This window comes from Sturnus vulgaris, unplaced genomic scaffold (assembly GCF_052056855.1).
Source record: "Sturnus vulgaris isolate bStuVul1 unplaced genomic scaffold, bStuVul1.hap1 Scaffold_319, whole genome shotgun sequence".
Lineage (NCBI taxonomy): Eukaryota > Metazoa > Chordata > Aves > Passeriformes > Sturnidae > Sturnus > Sturnus vulgaris.
Genome location: NW_028276389.1, coordinates 74,257 through 82,123, shown reverse-complemented (window position 1 = coordinate 82,123; position 7,867 = coordinate 74,257). Strand labels below are relative to the sequence as shown.

Here is a 7,867-nt window from a genome sequence, read left to right as displayed (position 1 = left end):
AACCCTGGAAGGGTGAGTTTGGTTTCACAGGGAAAAGGCCTCAGTTTGTGTCCAGAGATCAAATAAGGGACTCTGCTTTTCCTCTAGTTCTCCTTCCTGTTTTCACCTGGGCTAGAAGGATGGGCATGGCCTGTATTTCTCATATCAAAGTGATGTTACTAAATTTGTCCAGAAGTTCTGATTGTTATTTTTATTAGTAGTAGTAATTTTCTGATAGAAAACACTCTCATTTTGCCTTTCCCACGTTGTTTCCAGGTGCTGCCCAGGATGGACATCCGTGGTCTCAGACAGTGATTCCCGCGGAGCAAGGAAAGCCTTTTCCTCACCTGCACAGTTCAGGTGGATGGGACAGAATTGGTGTGGCCTGACAAGGCAGGAAAAGCTGTCTGTGTTCTGGAGTGCCTTGAAAGCTTTCTCCGTCAGGTTTGGAAGGGGTTTCTCTTTGGGATTTCTTGTGATGCAGCACCACGGGTATCCCTTTGTGCCAAGTCCAGTGCTAAAGGATTGAAGAACTGACAAGTGGGGTCTGGGATGAAAATGCCTCTAATAAAATTAAGCAAAGAATACAATAAGAGAAATGAGCATCCTTTTAATGTCTGAAATAGTTAGGAATAAAAATGCTGGAAAAGGGCACTCTGAATTGGTGTCACTTGTCATGGATAAAACCCCAGAGTGAGGAATCAGAGCAGAAGTTGAGAGCTGGAATCCTTCTGCAGTCGACTTAATTTTCTTTTCCTCCTCTCTTTCAGGACAGGAAGAATCACGACTCTCCTGCCATCTTTGCCAAGAGCTGTGGTGTTTGATCAGCCAAAGCCCAGAGGCTTCAGCACCAGAGGTCTGAGCCTGGAGGGCTCCTGGTGCTGCCCGTGCTGTGGGCTATGTCAGAGGATGCAGGCTTCCTCTTTGCCTCCCTGCTGGGATTAACTGCCATGGGAATGTGGGATCTGGGTGAAACTCCAGCTCTCCTGGTGTTCAGGGGAGCAAGGTCTGAGGGACTCCTCTCTGGGGATGTGCGGTGAAGGACTGAATAGTGTGGAAGGAGAGTATTTATAAACTGTATCACTGTTTCTCCCAAAATTGGGGTGGAGCGGTGATGGGGGTGGTTGGGTTTGGTCTGGGCCTGTTATTCTTTGTGCAATTTTTAAATTCTCTTGTATGATTTACTGTCCGGTATCTTTCTAACAAAAGCTGACATAAATTTAGATTAAGGATTAGAACTTGGGTCCATTCATTGCAAACATTTGACAAGGCTGGAGGACTGGGGTGGTGACTGCTCTCAGGAAAGGTTACTTATTAATACTGTGTCAGATTTCCCGCAGTGACTGTCAGGCCTGCATGGCTGTGAGTTCGTGCTCTTCTCACTGGGGAAATAAGTTCAGCAAAATTAGAAATGTTAGAAAAATCCAGCCAAAAATTCCACCTCTGTACCCCCTAAGTTTTCCCAGTTTTTCCCAGCTAGGAGCTGCACAGAAGTCAGGCAGGGGAAGTGACAACAGGGAACAGCTGAAAAATTCAAAGGCACAAAGAGGAAAGGGGAAAGGTTTCAGAAAACAATTCTATGGTCTAAGAATAATTCCTGATTCCCTACTGAGAAGAACACGAACTCACAGCCATTCAGGCCTGACAGTCCCCTGCAGTGAGAGCTCAGCACACATCCACAGAGGCAAGTCCAGCATCTTAAATGAAAAAATAAAAATAAAAACCAGAAGAAAAAGGTGATTTCTTTTGCTTCAGAGTTATTTCAAGTTCTTAAAGCCCAAGCAACATTTGCTCTTGATTTTGGTTGGGTGAATCATGAGCAGTGGGCACGGGTCATGCCATTCATTGAGCAGAAAACCCGGGGTCATTTAGAGGGGACACAAGAACTGTTTGTGTAGCGACCTCGGGCTGCAGAGGGGCAGGAGAAAGGCCAAGGGAGCTCCCTGGGGCCACCAGGGCCTGTGGGGAACAGAATGGACGCTTGGATGACCAGTGGAGGTGAGGAGTGGATCTGAGTTCATCTACAGGGAAATAAGGAGGGGATACTCTGGAGTGAAAAGCTGAGGTGATGAGTTCACCCACCTGGGCACGAGTTGTGTTTGCACAAAGTGGGAACAGAGGTGAAGGTCAATCCAAAGTCGATCCTGCTTGACCTCTGAATTCCAGGATAAGTTTTACAAGCTGCCAAATGAGGGAGTAAAAATACACAAAAATGAAACCGAGAGCATTCATGAGGTTCCTGGGAGTCCATTACACTGTTGTCATAGAATTCTTAATGAGTTTTGAGCTTTTAATGACAACAATTCAGTACTTTCTTTGGATTATTCACTGTGTAGGATTTGGGGTTTATCTGGATTTTAAAGGCGTCGTGGTGGCCCTGACACTGCTCAGGAGCTGGTAGGAAAAGCAGGGTCAGAGCTCCTGGCAGGCACAGGGTGTTTTTCCCAGAGTGGACTGTGGAGGAATTGTTTGGGCCTTGGATTGTCCCTCTGGGTGATGCCAGTTGCTGTGATTTGTGTAATTCCATACATTTAACTCCCAATACTTGCCAGCCCAGGAGCTTGAGCTGACAGGGCAGCACACAGATTGTTCTCTGTGCTGTGCCCCGATTTGGGGTTGGCTGTCAGCTTTGCTAGCTCCCGTGAATTATGCCCATAGCCCCGAATTCCCTGCTCAATTCCCACTGCCATAACCTCACAGCGCCTCATGGAGTGGGGATATACTGTGGCAGGAAGCTCAGCAGCATCGGCACAGGGACAGGTGTATATTCCAAAGAATTTGCTGTTTCAAACCCTCATCCCCCAGCCCCGCCGATGTCCCTGGGGGGCACTTGACAGAGTTACCTGGATTTCAGCTGATTTCACCCCCCCGAGCTCGGGCTCCAGGTGATCTTTTCAAGCAGGAGAAGGCAGGGGCCGGAGGCGCTCGTGGCCCGTGCCGAGGCAGTCCCTGGGGCCACGAGAGGACATCTCTCCCTGCAGAATTTCAGTTCTTTCCAGAGCCTCAGCAGTGACAGAGGACAAAGAGGAAGATGAGGAGGAGGAAGAAGGGGGAGAGGGTTTGAGAGGAGGGGAAGCCCAAATCCGTGCTGTGTGCGGAGCTCCGACAGCACGCTGCAGCCCGCAGCTCAGTGTGAGCACGGGGCAGAGGAGGCGATTTCTGGGCATTCAATCACCCTGAGGCGGGCCCGGCACCGCCCCTGCAGCACCGTCCCCAGCACAGCTCGGTACCGCTCCGGGATCACCCGGCCCCGCCCCCGGTGCCGCCCGGGACCACTGGGGACCGCCCCTAAAGCACCGCCCCGGCCCCGCCCGGTCCCGTCCCCGGGACCTCCGTGCCCCGCCTCGCCAAGCCCCGGCTCCGCCCCGAGCCTGCCCGGGCTGCGCCGGCACCATCGCTGGCGGCCCCGCCCCTCTCCCCCGGGCCGAAGCGGGCTGAAGGAGATGTCCGCACGATTGGAAACGCCGCCGAAAATCGCACCCGTGGGATCGGTGTCGGCGTCGTGCGCAGGCATCCCACTAGAGCGAGCGGGCTCCTTGCTGTGTCCCCCTCCTTTTGCAGCCAGAGTTAGAAGGTCGGGGAGCGACACCCGAGCCGCCATCTTGGGAGAGGCAGGCGCGCAGTACCGCGCTCTGGCCACAGGGTGGCGCTTGGGAGACAGGCAAGGGATGGAATCAAGGAGTGTCCCAATCCTTGAGGAAATCCCCCGGAATGAACGCCCCAAGAAACCCCGACCAGAACTGAGAAACCTCCTGCCTCTGTATGAGTGCAAAGGGTGTGCAAGGAGTGTGCAAATAGTGTGCATTAGCAATCGATCGGCAGGCATTAGCAATCGATCGCCGATCTAATCGATCGGCAGGCGCGATCGATCGATCGCCGATCTAATCGATCGGCAGGCATTAGCAATCGATCGCCGATCTAATCGATCGGCAGGCGCGATCAATCGATCGCCGAGCTAATCGATCGGCAGGCATTAGCAATCGAACGCCGATCTAATCGATCGGCAGGCGCGATCAATCGATCGCCGATCTAATCGATCGGCAGGCATTAGCAATCGATCGCCGAGCTAATCGATCGGCAGGCATTAGCAATCGATCGCCGATCTAATCGATCGGCAGGCGCGATCAATCGATCGCCGAGCTAATCGATCGGCAGGCGCGATCAATCGATCGCCGAGCTAATCGATCGGCAGGCATTAGCAATCGATCGCCGAGCTAATCGATCGGCAGGCATTAGCAATCGATCGCCGAGCTAATCGATCGACAGGCGCGATCAATCGATCGCCGATCTAATCGATCGGCAGGCATTAGCAATCGATCGCCGATATAATCGATCGGCAGGCGCGATCAATCGATCGCCGATCTAATCGATCGGCAGGCATTAGCAATCGATCGCCGATCTAATCGATCGGCAGGCGCGATCAATCGATCGCCGAGCTAATCGATCGGCAGGCATTAGCAATCGATCGCCGATCTAATCGATCGGCAGGCGCGATCAATCGATCGCCGATCTAATCGATCGGCAGGCATTAGCAATCGATCGGCAGGCGCGATCAATCGATCGCCGATCTAATCGATCGGCAGGCATTAGCAATCGATCGCCGATCTAATCGATCGGCAGGCGCGATCAATCGATCGCCGAGCTAATCGATCGGCAGGCATTACCAATCGATCGCCGATATAATCGATCGGTAGTCGTGATCAATCGATCGCCGATCTAATCCATAGGCACGCATTAGCTATCGATCGCCGATCTGATTTTTCCCGCCATTTTTCATGGATTTTTTCCCCCATTTCTTACTGATTTTTCCCCAATTTTTCATGCATTTTTTCCCGCAATTTTCCTGGATTTTTTCCCATATTTTCCCCATTTCTCACTGATTTTTTTCCCCCATTTATCAATGATTTGTTTCCCCAATTTATCAAAGATTTTTTTTCCCCATTTCACCATGATGTTTCCCCCATTTCTCACTGATTTTTTCCCCCATTTCTCACTGATTTTTTCCCCCCATTTTTCCATGGATATTTCCCGATTTTCCCCCCCATTGCTCACTGATTTTTGCCCCCATTTCTCTCTGAATTTTCCCCCCATTTTCCATGCATTTTTCCCCCCATTAATCACTGATTTTCTCCCCATTTATCACTGATTATTGCCCCCATTTTTCACTTATTTTTTCCCCACAGCATCGGCCACCACAGCACGAGCGACAACAGCTCGCTCTGTTCCCGCCATTGCCCATGGATTGTTTGCCTGTTTTCCATGGATTTTTTCCCCATTTCTCACTGATTCCCCCCCCCCCCCCCCCCATTTCTCACTGAATATTCCCCCATTTTTCATCGACTTTTCCCCCATTTACCACTGCTTTTTCCCCCATTTCTCGCTGATTTTGTCCCAAATTTTCCCCCATTTCTCATTGATTTTTTTCCCTGTTTCTCACTGATTTTTCCCCCATTTCTTAATGACTTTTCCCGCCATTCGTCACGGATTTTTTCCCCCATTTCTCACTGATTTTTTCCCCATTTCTCAATTATTTTTTCCCCCACTTTTCCCCGTTTCTCACTGATTTATTCCCCCATTTTTCATGGATTTTTTTTCCCCCATTTCTCACGGATTTTTTTCCCCATTTTTCAAAGATTCCCCCCCCCCGTTTTTCACTGATTTTTCTCCATTTCTCACTGATTTTCCCACCATTTTTCATGTGGTTTTTTTCCATTTCTCACTGATGTTTTACCCCATTCTTATTACCATTCTCATAGCTCTATTTTATATTTATACATATTCTTATATTTGCATTATTTCTGTTATACACTAGATTTTTCATAGATATTTGCTACTTAGATTTCATGATACTTTACATGTATACCAATCTATTTCTATTCTTTATATTTTATTTTTATATTAGCTATAAAAACCGTGCCTCTACCCAAATAAAAAGCATTTAAACATTCCTTTTAGACTATATTTAGGTATTTTTTATGGTTCTGTTTTTCATGCATTCTACACCCACCCCTCCCTGTCAATGTTCTGGCACCCACCATGACCCCCCCCCCCCCCCCCCCATGCCCGACTCACCTGCTCCTCCAGCGCAGCCCGGCTCCCTTTCCCAGGGACCTTGGGGTGCCCCAAACCACGTCGGAGCCCCCAGTCTCCACACCCTCCCCCTCCGTAGGGAACGGGAATGGGATGGGGAGCACACAGGACAAGAAAGGAACACAAAAGACACACTGGACAGAGAGAAGAAAAGGGCTGGAAGCTGGATATGAGGATGAAAGTGGAGCAGCAACAAACCTCAGGACTCTTGACTAGAGAGTGTGGCTGCTGAACGTCTCAAAAAAAAACCCCAGCTCCAACACAACATGCTGTGCTCACGGCTCGGCCTGGGACTCATCAGTGAACATCTCTCTCTTGCCAGGGCCATAAAGCCCCCGAGAAAACACGAGGTGAGGTTGATGTGCTCCGGCTTTGCTCCTGCTCAGCCCTAACCCCAGCCCCTGCTGCCAGTGAGCACCCTGATCTCTGAACCTCTTCTCAGCTTGTTTGTACGCTTCCAAATTCCTTCCTCTTTCTTCAAGCTTCATCTGTTTCCTGGCATTGGGAGAATGACAAGTGTTTAGCACAGCGCAATGAATACAACAGTCTCATTTTCAGAAGACACAACTGAACGAGAACCGACAGCAGCACTGCTTCGAGACAATCTGGGCACACGTTTCCCTTCCAGCAATCTGAGTGTTCTTTTGTGTCACGCCTGAAATTCTGAAAATGGTTTTTTGAGAAAAATTATCCATAACTAGAAAACAATCAAACCAAATAAATAGAACCCCTAGGATATAATAACAGCCCATATACTACAACACTCCAATTCTAATATTAATAAGAAAACAGAAATTAGCTACACAGCATTACCTCAAACAAACACTACATACTGGCAAGAATCAAAGCCACCACAAAATAATTCAAAAACTACCCTATGCCTTATGCTACAGGCTAGAACGCCATCGGCAAACCTTATCAAGGTATCCTTTAAAAACAACGCCCCACCAAAAACAAAAACAACACAAAACGCCATTCAAGAACTCCCTTATCAACACCTGAATGAAAAAACATGGCATTAGATAAATAGACCATAGCCCTTATCATACACCATCTACAAACAAAATAAAGCTATACCATACATCCTCGAAAACCACCTTCAAAGCACGACATTAGAAAAAAAAACTTTCCAGAATTAAAAGCTGTATCTAACAAAAGCCGTCTGATAAAATTAACAACCAAGCCCCCACCATCAGAGCTGCCCCTACTAAACTCCCCATCGTACATATGAAAAATCAGTTTTAAAAACCTACTTCAATTCATTCTGCCTCAAATACAAAGCCATCCAGAAAGTTACCTTCACTCAAAAACAAAAGCGCACGTAGTAAATAACATTAAAAAATAAATCAGCACACTACACACCACAAGCATAAAATATTGAATTAAAACCAAAAATACCCCTAGTCATTAAAGAGCCCAGCCGCAAGCTATATTTAACTATAACTTCGTGCAAACGTACACATATCATTAAAATAGATTTCTTTCAGAATACAACTGATGATCTAAAATAGTAAAATGTCCGAGAACGATATTATAATAGGATATCCTCGATCATCCTCCCGCAAATTCTCTCCACTGTATTGTCCGACACACACCGGAAAAAAAATCCAGTTTTTACTTTTTTCAGCTAACTTCTCATTTATTAGCTGAGAGGAATGTTGAATTTGTCTTTACAAATGAGCTGTGGATCAGCCTGTAGATAAGGCTAGCACTGAGAGATAAAAGAAACAATGGGATGGATTCCACTGATTGATGAATGGAAAGAGATAGTTGCCTTTACAAACAAACTGCAGGGCTG

The 7,867-nt window shown here is 47.9% G+C and overlaps 2 long non-coding RNA genes across 2 annotated transcripts; one reads left to right on the top strand and one right to left on the bottom strand.

Moving 5' to 3' along the window:
• The first annotated feature begins 255 nt into the window (after window positions 1–255).
• LOC148217741 (uncharacterized) lies at window positions 256–1,217 on the top strand. Its single transcript, XR_015800802.1, has 2 exons — window positions 256–423; window positions 750–1,217. It is a non-coding gene; the product is annotated as an uncharacterized LOC148217741 (long non-coding RNA).
• On the bottom strand, window positions 327–3,256 carry LOC148217740 (uncharacterized). The gene is made up of 3 exons (XR_015800803.1): window positions 2,823–3,256; window positions 2,062–2,160; window positions 327–543 (listed from the first exon to the last, which is right to left on the bottom strand). It is a non-coding gene; the product is annotated as an uncharacterized LOC148217740 (long non-coding RNA).
• Window positions 3,257–7,867: the final 4,611 nt, after the last annotated feature.